This window comes from Manis pentadactyla, chromosome 8, assembly GCF_030020395.1.
Source record: "Manis pentadactyla isolate mManPen7 chromosome 8, mManPen7.hap1, whole genome shotgun sequence".
NCBI lineage: Eukaryota > Metazoa > Chordata > Mammalia > Pholidota > Manidae > Manis > Manis pentadactyla.
Window position 1 is genome coordinate 15,877,029 of NC_080026.1, and position 13,212 is coordinate 15,890,240.

The window sequence follows — 13,212 nt, forward strand, 5'->3', positions numbered from 1 at the left end:
AATTGGTTCTAGTTAGGCTTGGCTGCTCCTAGAGTTCAGTGTCATGTTAGGGATGTGTATGTCTCTCTTTTGGAAAAGCAAGATGACACCAAGAAATCCCGCTGACATTCAGCCAGTTTACTCACCCAAGCAGAAAGATTGTCTTTGCTTATAGCTCTGGCACGAAAGCCCTGGTAAAGGCTCTGATTGTCCCTACCGTGGTCACAAATCTACCTCTAAATTAAACACAAGGGAAAATACGCGGATTGACCTATTTCACATTCCTACCATTGTGACTGAGACATGGAGATGAAGAGGAAAGTTAGCCTCACCCAAATCACAAGATAATGATTTTCTACAGAACAGAAGACTTGTAAGAGATTTGAATGAGAGTCGATGAACTGCCAGACAGACATCAGACAGATGTCAGGCACACACGCGCGCGCGCACACACACACACACACACACACACACACAAAAACACTTGCATGCTTTTGACTGCATATAAATAACAAAATGCCCAACTCAAAAGGGTTAAACGATAAAGATTTTTAATTATTTTAGTTAACCAAAAATCTGGATGGAGAAAAATCCGAGGATGGTGCATTGTCTCTATCTTTCTACTGGGTTATCCTAGTCTCCTTTCAGGTCACAAGATGGCTGCGGCAGCTCCAAGCATCACACCTCGTATGGCACTGTTACAAGTCAAAAAGCAAGGGCAAAAAGATCTTCTATATTATTTTTCCTAGAAGCCCCTAGCAGTCTATACTCACTGGCAGAAACTGTCACACACTCATCCCAGACCAATCTTTGGAAAGGAAAGCAAAGTCACGGGCTTAGTGCACCACTTTTGTCCCTGGGGCTGGGTAGACTCAATTGGATTTTTAGTAAGAAAGTATGTAAAATGGACTTTGGTTGGCCATTAAATGTTTGCCATAAAACTGTAATTCTTATTTAATTTCTTCCACTTGTTTTAAACTTTTGGTAGTGTATCTTGTACTTAGGGTTTTTTAGTTGTCTTTAATTTTGATTCATAATATGTTGGAGTTCAAGGAACTTAGGTCATTTAGTTCAGAGCTTTTCAAAGTTTTTATTTCAGACTTGTAATCCAACACACAAATGCAAGTAAGTAGGAGTGTTTAAAAATGAGCTAGTGCAAGTGGGGTGCCTGGCAAAGAAGGTGGGGGTCCTACCAGCCAATGGCCTTGAGCCCCTTCTAGAAAGCTAGAGCCTTTCAGAATGGAATTTTTAGACCATGTATCTCTCCAGTTCCCTCATTTTAGAGAACTGAGGTGCTGAGAGGTAAAAATGGTGTGATCTTGCCCTTCCACCGGTTACTTAAGTTTATAGTTTAGATCAGCTGATTCTCTAATCTCTGCACATCTTCTATGTCTGTATAATTCCATAATGTATTTGTCTTCAAAGTTTGCTTTGTATCTACACACTAAAATATCCTTACAATAAATCTTAAAGTAGAAATCATTACATTATTCATTAGCCTTCCATTATCTTTCTCTAACTGCATTCTACTGTTCTTGATATATACTGTCCAGAGCTACATGCAGTATTTCCAGTGCAAATACAGCAATTTATTCTTTTATAGGCAGAACAGGGCTGTGGCTAAGTGGGCAGACATTAAACATGATACTACATGTGTTCCAATCTTGCCTCCAAGAACTTCAATGTCCTCATTTGTTAAGTTGAAGTAATTATAATAACTACTTCACTGGGTTGAAATCCATGTGAAATGTATTTTCATAGTCCAGCACACAGTTATTACTATGTGTTTGCTGTTATTTTCTCATCTTTTTTTTCTTTCCCAAATCCTCCTTGGCCATCAAAGACCCTGCAAGTTCTTGGGAATTTCCCTCCCAGAGATGAAGGGCCAGTAATGCCTAAACCCAGAGGCTTCTATCTTATTTAAATTCATTTCCGTAAATACATTTCCCTCACTTTACTTTCTCCTCCTCAAATATTTTTGTTGTATGGTTTGCAGTTTTACTTTCTTTGGAAACTAAGGGTAAAGGATCAGACTTTTACTATCGGAGTTGAAAGGGGCCCCAAGGTCAAGTCATTCACAGTAGAGGAAAAGGCAGTTTAGAGAATTTAGGTTACTTGGCTAGAATCACCACTGTTTCAAAGATCCTTGTTTAGATCACACAGTTCCAATTTTCCTTATAATTTGGATCAAAGTCCCAGTTCTCCTTCACTGCTCACACATCTCTACTCACAGTCCCTGACGAATCTCTCCCATGCATTTGTCTTAATAGCTAATAACAGAAAAAAAAGGAAAGGTTGTTATAAATTATCCATGTCTGAGATAGAGGTAGGTACTTTTGTAATCCTATACACATATAACACAATTCTCATATGCCTCCTTCACCAAGGACAAATTCCGAAGAAAGAATCTCTTTAAAATTCAACAGAAGTTAACCTAATGAGATTTTCGTAAACGTTAACCTAATATTTTATACTTAGCTAATTAAATTTTTCATTGCTTTCTCTAATGTTGAATATATATACTAAGAAAATAATCAATGCTCACATGAATAATTCTTTTCTTGTAGCATGTGGATATGGAAGCTTCTGTAAGCATTGGTGGTTCAGTGGTAGAATTCTCGCCTGCCACGCGGGAGGCCCGGGTTCGATTCCCGGCCAATGCAACATGACCTTTTCCCTTTCGATTTCAGCGCGTTTTAGTTTCCCAAACAAATTTAGAGTAAAAACGTTAGATGTGTGCAAAGGAAGAAGCATGAGTCACGTCTAATTTCCCGTATTTTATTTACAGCAATCGAAAGAAGTTTCCCTGAGCCTCGCTGTTTTTTTCTGGCTCCCTTTTAGATTATTCTTCGGGGTCCTGGTGTATATGAACTAAACTTTGTGTACAATGGAAAACAGTGTTTTATGACGCAAATAGGAAAAAAAAATTGGCAGGCTGGTTATTTGGAGATGCCGGGGATTGAACCCGGGACCTCACACATGCGAAGCGCGCGCTCTACCACTGAGCTACATCCCCCAGCCGAAAGTTGCTTTTCCGCTGTTAGTATTCATGCAACCTCATTAGCGCCCGTCAAATTTGTCTAATCTCGAGCTTATTTCGGTGAGTGTCTCTGCGGCACGACTCCACCCTCGGTCCTAAACCGTGTCGGTGGTGCGGTGGGCCTCGTGCAGCCAGCGGTCTGGGACGGGAGGCCCATCACCAGCCGTCCCGCAGCGCGCCGGGCGCCCAGGGAAGGAGGGACTGGCTCCCCAGCGGCAGGTGGGGCTCCTCCCTGGGTCTGCGGCGCAGGGAGCGATGAGAGGGCGCCGCGCGGCCCGTCCGCCGCTCTGCCGCGCGGTCGAGCCCGGACCTCAGCCGTGGACCCTGCGCGCCGGACGCCGAGGGCCCGAGAGGACCTGCTCCTGAAGCAGGGCGGTGGGGACCTTTTGCGTGTACCGGCACATCTTACGGATTTACCTGTGCGACCGTCCCCACTCCAGTAAACTCACACCCCAGGAACACGACCTGTGCACGCCAACTCTCCGTGAACTGGGTGGTGGAGGGTTCCTGCCAACTCTTGGAGATGAAAATGAGTTCGCAACATTTGCCATGGGGTCCAGATTGAAAGTGAATGACCGCTTGACCATATATAAATATTCATGAAGTCGGGGCGGGGGACCAGCTCAAGATGGATTTTTTTCTGTTTAATATTTATGCCTTGGACCCGTTTAATTGATTGATACATTAAGATAGTAAAGTAAGTTACTGAACACCTCCTCCTGTATGTCCTCTGAACCATTCCCTAAATATTAATCGCACTCCCAGCCCCACATGAAGACATGGACCCAGTCCTGTTGCCTAGGATATGGCCTCTCTCCAGCGTGAATGTGAGGTAACGGGATGAGCTAACTTGAGTTGTAGTGAAATGTGTTTTTGACCCTTGCCGGTGCAGTTTAAACTGATGCCACCCCCCTGCTACCACCCCAAGCAAGCAAACGCTGGGTGGTATGAAGCCTCCTCCAGCCCCGTGACGGAAGCAGGGGAAGTATTTGGTGTTGGCGAACTGGGTGTCTGTCACTGCCAGGCGACCTGTAAGGCTGCCCCTAAGGCTGAACAGCGAGAGCCTAGAATTTCCATTCCCTTCAGTTGCAGCAGAGGAAGCCTCATGAATAAAATGGTGGGCAGGCCAAAAGCCACAGCAGAAAGCAGAAGTTTCAAAATAACTCTGGGTTAACCACAAGCATCATAGTCAACTCCTAGAGTAAAAATAAATAAATTACTTTGTTTGCTTACAGTAACTTAAACAAATAATGGCTCATAATCACATTTTGCTTTTAACTAGAACAAGCCACATGCTGATCTAATACAACAATACAACAATACAGAATGTCCAAAAAATAAACAAAAAAAACCCTACATCAGTGGACAGTCATTAAGGAGCTCTTCTCCAAGCCTAACATTTCCAAACCAGTCCCTGGATGCCATCCTGCAGCACTAGAAGATGAATATCTTCAGTTGAGCCTAAGTCGGGCAATAGGGACAGAACCAATTTCTTCGCTTCCAAGGTTTCACCAGTGCAATTACAATTGTAGTATTTGGTTAATTGTAAAGGCAGCATGGCTTCCGCCAGCAACTGCACCTTAACATTCTCTTTTGGATTCCTTCCTCTTGTTAGGGTTTATTTCTCTGTCACCTGAGGCACTTCCTTTAACGAGTCCTTTCTTTTTCAGGCCATTCTGAAATTTCAGAGCAAGCCCAGGGAAGACTCTTTTAAAAGTGCTCACTCCTATTCCACCACTCCAAGGCCTGCCTAGGTGCATTTGATAAAGAAAATGAAGTCAAGCTCGAAAGCCGGCAGAGGGTGTGAAGTGGCTTAAACCCAAAAGAGAGGCTCTAACACATGGGCTTTTTCAGCCACTATGCTTGGTAGGAAAAGTGAAATAGGAAGCACACTTTTGGATGGGGGTCTTTTCAGAAAAACTTGAATCACACCTATTCTGTATGCAAATAAAACTGCCCCAGCTGTGCTCACAGATGAAGAGGTTGTCCAAATGTCCAACATTTTTTAGGTGTAAAAAATTCATTTTTATCTTTACCTTCTGTCTGGTTGGGGACGAAGTCCCCCTTTCTCAGGCTCTTTCTAACTCTGCCACACATATCACAGCTTTCACAAGCATGGACCTTAGGACCCCACTTGGAGGCGGGTGACGTTCATCTCTGGCATTGCGTACACATTCCCTATCACATTCTCGCTTCAGCTCTCGACACTCCTCTTCCAGCAGGTACAGCGCACCTTCTCCTCAATGCTGACTAAGAGCTAAGATGTTTATTTCAAGTCCAAGTAATAGCTCTTACTCCTGACTGCACATCAGTATTCCTGGCAGAGCCTTTAAAAAATGCTGATGCTTGCTTGAGCCCAACCCCCAAACCAATTAAATCAGAATCTCTAGGAGTGGGTCTAGGCATCAGTATCTTTTTAAACGCTCCAGTAATTCTAGCTAAGCTTGAGGGTCACTGCTTGAGTGCTATTTGCATGTCAATTAGAGATAGCTAGTGATGATTTTTTTTCCTTTTATAAACTTAAATTACTTTTTTATTGAAGTATAGTTGATTCACAATATTATATTGGTTTCAAGTATACAACACAGTTACCCACATTATTAAATCCTCACCCCCATCTAGTGCAGTTGCTCTCTGTCAACGTAGAAAGATATTACAGAACCATTTGCTATATTCTCCATGCTGCACTTCCGTCCAATGTAACCAGTAGCTTTTTTGGCCCTTAGGTTGTTATTAATGATAATTAATATAATTAATATAAGTGAACAACGTATATTATGATTGAGGTTCCCGCACCCCTTTATCCCCCTGGCCCCTTCCACCTCCACCCACACGCACACACCTCCCCCATGGTAACCACCAGTCTCCAGTGATAGTTTTTAACTAAACTTATTGTGTTAATCACCTTACAGTACATACGTATAGGAAACCATTATGTTGTATACCTTAAACAATGTTACAGGTCAAGTATATTTCATTAAAACTGGGGGAAAAAAATTAACAAGAGATACTATTACTAGTCCAGCAGTTCTCAACCTTCGCTGCATTTTACGAGTAGCCAGCAAGCTTTAAAAAAAAATTCTGATGCTTGAATTCCATCTCCAAATATACTGATTTAATCTGTCTGAGGGTGGTCTGGCATGGAATGTTTAAAAGGCTTCCCAGGTGCCTCTAACTTGCAGCCAAGGGGGAGAACCAAAGCGTTAGAGTGCATATTTTGTCAAGTTCTTCACCCAGTTGTATGAGCAGCAGAGCTGCCATAATTCCAAAAGTGGAGGACTCATTGCCCAGAGCCCTTCACACTCGGGAACTGGCACTGCTAGAGGGTGAAGGAAGTGGCTCATTCCAACTTCTCTTCCCTATTTTCCTTCATATAAAATAAAACTGGTAGAGGCTGGTGTTCAAGTACTAAACACAAGCGTTTCTTAACTTTATCCTGTCTCCTCTACTCAGACCCCATAATACATGAATAGGTTACTCAAGTGAGCTTCCCCTGCTGACTTGTTGGCCACTAGGCTCAAGAAGAGATTAGGAGAGAGGTGGGAGGAGCGTAACCTACATTTGGCACCTGGGAATGCTCAGTGTCTGTAGGTTTCAGGGTGGAAAAGGACTGAATTGTTTTACTCAACACCTAAAGGAGCAGGCAGCTCTTTGGAATATATTATTTTGCTCCTCAGGGTCATAACTCTTAGTAATTCTTCATCACTACAGTTAATTATCACTAATAACAACCTAAGGACCAGAAAAGCTACTGGTTGCATTTAACTCAGAGAATGTTAATAAACATTACTACATTCTTTTCAGTAAGTACCCCAAAGTGAAAAATTATAGTGATCATAATTTGCATTGAGAATTAGGAGTATTTGTTGAACAGTAAGATCTTACTTGGAAAGATGCAAATTCTATAATTTAGATTCTGGATTCAAACAGATGGAAACAGAAGGAGGTACATATTTAAGATGACATTTAAGAGAGAAGAGATATTACCAAAAGCCCCTAACTTCTGGAAACTATCAATGGTCAGTTTAGGAAAGGGTGTTTTAGTACTGCAAGGAGAAAAAGAAACCTGTATATATGGGGTATGAAAGATCTTTCCAAATTTAGATGATCTGCTCAGTAATAGGAATTTCTGTAGTCTTATAGTACTGGCCCATTCACAAAAGCTGGAAATATGATGCATATTTTCTTATGATGGTCTCTTGTTAAGGTCTTATTTTGCCTTCTAGCTAGTCCCGTGAGATTAGGTATTATATTTTATTCTTTATGAATTCTGAATAGCATGAAACACTCACTGAATTCTCAATAGGCATTTAATACATGCTGGCTTACAATTTCAATTAGGAAATTGGTTAAAAAAAGAAAAAAAGAAGGTTGCTTAAGAGCAAATGGGTATTAGGGATTCTATTTGGGTGATGAAGATATTTTAAAATTGGATTACCATGATGGTTATACAACTCAGTAAAATTTCAAAAAATTACTTGATTTTATAGATAAAATGGGTGAATTTTATGGTATGTAAATTATATCTCAGTACAGTTTTAAAAAGTGGGGATATGAAGGGAATTGAATGTGTTAACAATGGAATAGGATTAATATAACGGTGAAAATTTACACATACAGACTGCATAATGATCTGAAAAAGAAAAAACATGATACATGAACAAGGGAAAGTGGAGGATGAAAGATTTCCTGTGCCTGGAGAAGGAAAGGAGCAAATAGTTGTTACATAGACAGGGAAACTACTGTTTCCAGCAACTGTTTACAAGGATAGAAGTGCAAACTCTGTGTGGGTGTTACACTAGCACAGGAGAACACACAGATAACCCGTAATATAATCTGACAGAATTCTATAATGGAGTGTTCCATGGAGTATTTAGGGAAGAAACAAACAAAAACATTTTAACTTGCCAGAGTGCTGGAGTTCACAGAGGTAAAGATGTCCCACCAGGTTCATCGCACCCTTAAATCTGTACCCCTGGGCTGTATAATTAGTGTGAATCTAAAGAATTGCTTTCTCAGCCAGCGCCAAAGAGTCTGCTTGTCTCCAGTACCTGTTCTTCTTTCTCTGATAATAGAGCTTCTGACATTCAGTGGACATGCAGCCACCAGGAACAATGACATGTCCTACCCTCCCAAGCAGTAGTATGGAGGAGGAAACCCATCTTTTCCTTTAAGAACACATGCCAGAAGCTGTAAACATCATTTCCCCTCGCATTCCATTAACCAGAACTTACTCTCCTGGTTAAATCTAGCTACTAAGTGAGGGTTGGAGAAAAGCAACAGTAGAAACTTCAAGAGCAAGTCCATACCTGAGTAGATGGTCCCACACAGCTGTGAAGCCACTATTCCAGGCCTGTCTGCATCTGGACTTTCATGAGAGGGAAGCTTTCTTCATGTTTAAGCCACTTTGGGAATCTCTCTTTCCCATAATAAAACCTAATATCTAATTAATAAAAATAATTATTCTTTTTAGGACATAGGTAAGCATATGACATATGTTGCCCATGTGACCCCAACAGGCAGATGGAAAGCAGTGTTACCAATTTTGTAACTGAGATTAGATTGCAACTGCCAGTAAGGTTGGGCTCAGACAAGCTGCCTGGCTGCCAGAGATGTTATTTGTTACTAATTCTAGGTAAAGAAAGGAGATAGAACTTTCTTGCTTATTTATCACTGAAAGGCAAGTGGAAGTAAAGGCAACTGCATGATAACGAAATACTCTTTCCCAGTAGTTTGTCTGTATTTTAACCATCTTTAACTAGAGGCAAATTAAGACAAAAAAAGACAGCCATAGCTTTTCCTTTGGCATCAGAGGTCTTCCTCCCCAAAATTATACTTAATGCTGCACCCCTTCAATTCTAAGCTTTTCTTATTATGTTACAAACTTCTTCAAAAGTGAGAAAAATGACATAAATGTTTACTGGTATCCCAAATGCTTACATTTCTTGTCTCTCTTGACTAACAAAGAAGAGGACATTGCTCTTATCCTCACTCATGAAACTAAAAGAATTTTCCACTGATGTACAGAAAAGCAGAAAAGATAATAAAATTCCCTCACACTTAACAGCATTCATATAAATGTTTGGAACCCCAGAAAAATTCCATAGCCTGCAAATATATATATGGTGTGTGTGTGTGTGTGTGTGTGTGTGTGTGTGTGCATGTATACAGTGATAATATATAATACATATATGCTTTAAGAACTTTATATATACTTATTAATGTAAAATATTTCTGATATTAATTTACCAAGTATTGATTAACTTAGGGATATATTGGAAATAGGGATAACAAGAGAAAGAGGTGTCTAAAATGATTCCCAGTATCCTGCCTTGAAGAAACGACATGCGTGGTAGTGTCATTCAATGAAACAGAACATTGGAGGGAGAGTGAGCTTTATAGATGGTCATAAATTCTATTTATTTTGTTCAATTTGGGATGAGTAGCAGTTAGCCTGTTGAGGATGAATGGGAATAAGGAGGATGAAGAACAACATTCTAAGCAGAAGGAGCAGAATAGTCAATGACCTAGAATCCAAGAAGATCACAATGGCTTTAAGGGACAAAAATAAATTTAGCTGGGGGTATGTGCTGCATTGTGGACCATGAAAAGGAAGAGCTGAAGCTGGAAGCTCAGCAAGGGCCTGTTAATATCATAAAAGCTTATAGATCTGAGAGAAACCATGCAGAGTTCTATGGGAAAAGATGAAATTTTATTTTTAGAAAAATCATCCTGGCTGTGGTATATAGAACATATGGGAGGGGACTCGAGAGGAAGCAAGAAAACCATTGGAAGCTGGCATCCAGCAAAGAAACAGTGGACTTAGGCAAGAGATGACAATCTAGAGCATCTAGCCACCCTGCCCAATATGGCAGCCACCAGGAACATCTGTCTATCGAAATGTGGCTAATCCATATTGAGAAGGTAAAACACCTCACTAATTTTTTTTTTATCATGGCTGCATGTTGAAATGATAACAGTTTCGGATATATTGGATTAAATGAAATATATCGCTAAAATTAATTTCATTTTCTCATTTTCCTTTTTTGTGGCTGCTAGAAAATCTAAAATATTACACATGTGACTCACATTATATTTCTGCAGGACAACACTGATTTAGAGCCTTTGCATTGGAAAGGGAGAAAACTGAATGAATAGAGTAATATTAAAGAAATGGGTTTGGCAGGAATTGCATATTAACTAGATAGAGAGGATAAGGAAAAGGAAGGAATAAAGGATGATTCCAACTCTTCTGACTTGAGCAACTTAGTAATAGAATGGTAGATTGAAGATGGTTGAGGGATAAGAAAGACTTTTATTTTTAAGATAGCAGATTCAGTATGTTTGAATGTAAATATAAAGGAGTCAGACTAGAGAGAGACAACAAAGATATAGAAAAATTACCTTTAACGTCTCCCTTTAGTTCAACGGGAGACACACCAATATTATTGTAGCAAAAGAAGCAGAAACAGATGGGTTTTTCAAAATGGTTACTTTTATAGATTTGGAGACTGTAAATTGAAGATATTCCCATGAAAGGCTTCTATTTTCTCTGCAAAGAGGAGAGTTCATCTCCTTGGTCTCATGGCCAAGTAGGTGTGCTTAGAGATTTGATGAAAATGGAAAACCTCTGAGAGCTGGAAGGATCTCCAGGCAGCACTGAGCCAGAGAAGAGGCTGGCGACAGGCCTGCAGGGAGCCACCGGCCTAGGGATGGCAGAGGAGGGGATGCCCAGCTGCCTGAGCAGAGGTTCTGTTATGTCCCTGTGACAAAAGGACAACAAGGCCAGAAAGTGGGGGAATTGACAAGGAGATAGATGCACACGGAATAGAAGATGAACCTGAAAGGAAGTAAAGAGACAACTGGGTTGTCCATGTGTTTGAAAAGTTCTTTGATGTCAAACAAGATGTCAAGCTGTGGTCAGTGAGATCTTTGGAATAAATATTTCAAATGTGGGGAAGTTCAGGGTGACGACATTGCCCTGGGAGTGGATATCTAAAGTGGCGTGGAGGTGAAGGTTAATAAAGATAGGATGATCAAGGAATTGAGAGGCTGGTAATATTCACAGGGACATTAATTCACCTCGGGAAGAGTGTGTGGTCTGAGTGGGGCAGGCAGTGAGCCACATGCGTATCTTTAAGGAAATGGGGAGAGTGGGAGGTTGCAGGAGGGATGTAGATTTATAGCAGAGTAATTATTCAGTATATGTTAGTTTCTTTTAACTGTTCACATACAAATTAATAAATGATTATATTCTGTACTTCCACATTAGAATAATGTTCTATCCTTCTCTCCACAGACACATGGAAACACAATACACGTCTACTCTCTCTCTCTCAACACACATAGACACACACTCCTCCACTGCCTAATACATATTAATCTAGCTGTTGGACAAAATATGTTGCAAAGAATTGGGGGGAAGTGTGTTAAACTGCATTTTCTATTTGTGCTACAGATAGAAAAACAATGCGCAGTTTGGTTTTTTGATGTCAGAACAACAGAAACTTTCATCAAGTGCTCAAACAATAACTTCTGAAGGTTAGAGGCAGGCCGTGCTCTATGTGGTGAAGAAACATTTTTAAAGACAGAATTTCATGGTGAAAAGAGTACCAAAATAAGAGTCAGAAGACCAAATATCCAAGCAGATTGGTCAGTTATCAGCTAGGGGTTTGGGGCAAGACATTAAACCCTGCTTATTCTCTACCTTCCCACCTGTAGAAGAGGGGTGGCTTTTACAGCTTTTACAACTCAATAAGATCTTTATGAGGATTTAATAAGAAAATATACAGAAAATCACTAGGTAGACTATAATGCTCAGGCTATCTGGGGGTTCTCCTGACCTAACTTATCATGGTTCCTACAATACTAATAATACTCACTTTCAAAGTGGGGAATTAAGAATTGGATCCAATTTATGATATCTGAAAGAAGCCTACCTGTTTACTGATTATTCTGAACTTTTGCTGCATTTCTTTTCTTGTTCAGGTAAGTACCAAACAAAATACACCATTTCTTTTAGATTTCTTCAAGTGTGAACCTTGAGTCATGTCGCAGCAGTCACCAGAGATGTTTGTTTGAAACACAGTTGCCTGGATTCAGCATCTAGAGATTCTGTCCTTTGGGTTGAGACTCAGGAATCTGTTCCCACACACACTAAAAAATTTTATAACAATTTTGTTGAGACATAATTCACCCATTTACAGTGTATAATTCATTGCTTTTTGGTATATTCACAAAGTTGTGCAATTATCACAATAAAATTTGAGATCTGTTGGGTCAGGTAAAAGTTTTATGACAAGCCTTGACTTTCTCTTTCTAGCCAGTAGATCAAAAAGAGTTTGCAAGGAGGAGGAATTGCAATTAAGCTAAGGTTCTTCAGCTACTCTGAAGGCCTGCTTTCTGATCTAAAGGTCTTTTTTTCTTCTTAAGAATTCAGGATCAATGCAACTTCCTAAAATCTTTAGACAGAGCATGTCTTTAATAGCTTTTGACATTTTCAATTTGCCAGCCTTCAGAACTCCATTGTTGACTCAGTTCCATCTCTGTTTAATTAGAGGGGAAAGATTTTTAAACAAAAACACTTCATTGCTCCTGTAAACGGAAACATAAACTGCAAGGTGTAAGCCAGACAAACCCGAGGCTTTAGAAGGAGTCACAACTCTACTGAGGCTGATGTTTTAGATATTTTCAAAGTGCCTTTCTCATTCTGTGGGGAGAAAAATGTTCTGGAGGGCCATATCGAGGAAGCCAGGTAAGTTTCTTTTCTGGTTTTCACAGAGAGGGTCTCTTATTTAGTTTACTGCATGGCAAAATTTCTCAAACATCTTAACTTATGAATATTTTACGTATATTTTGTATGTTTTACATTAACATAATGTGTATATATGTGTCGGTGTGTCTGATACACACCCACACCCACATCCACACACCTAGGTCTCTTTTCTACTGGAACTGATAGTCATTCTAGGAAGGTCATATGAATGACATCTGAGTTTTGATTATGAGGATAAAAACAAAAAACCCATGAATCCTTACAGAAGGTTTAGACCAATTCTTTTTTCCTTCGAGGTGCTCCCACATGGAGAGGAAGTTTTCTTAAATTAAAATTAAGAACTCAAATATGATTTTCAGGGTGATCTTAAAAGCTGTAATGAAATAAGTCCTACTCTCTTTTAATAGCCAAGTATTAT

General features: G+C 40.1%; 2 non-coding genes across 2 annotated transcripts; one reads left to right on the forward strand and one right to left on the reverse strand.

Annotated features, from left to right (window-relative positions):
• The first annotated feature begins 2,571 nt into the window (after nt 1–2,571).
• TRNAG-GCC (transfer RNA glycine (anticodon GCC)) lies at nt 2,572–2,642 on the forward strand. Its single transcript has one exon. It is a non-coding gene; the product is annotated as a tRNA-Gly (tRNA).
• A 281-nt stretch (nt 2,643–2,923) lies between these two features.
• TRNAA-CGC (transfer RNA alanine (anticodon CGC)) lies at nt 2,924–2,995 on the reverse strand. Its single transcript has one exon. It is a non-coding gene; the product is annotated as a tRNA-Ala (tRNA).
• Nucleotides 2,996–13,212: the final 10,217 nt, after the last annotated feature.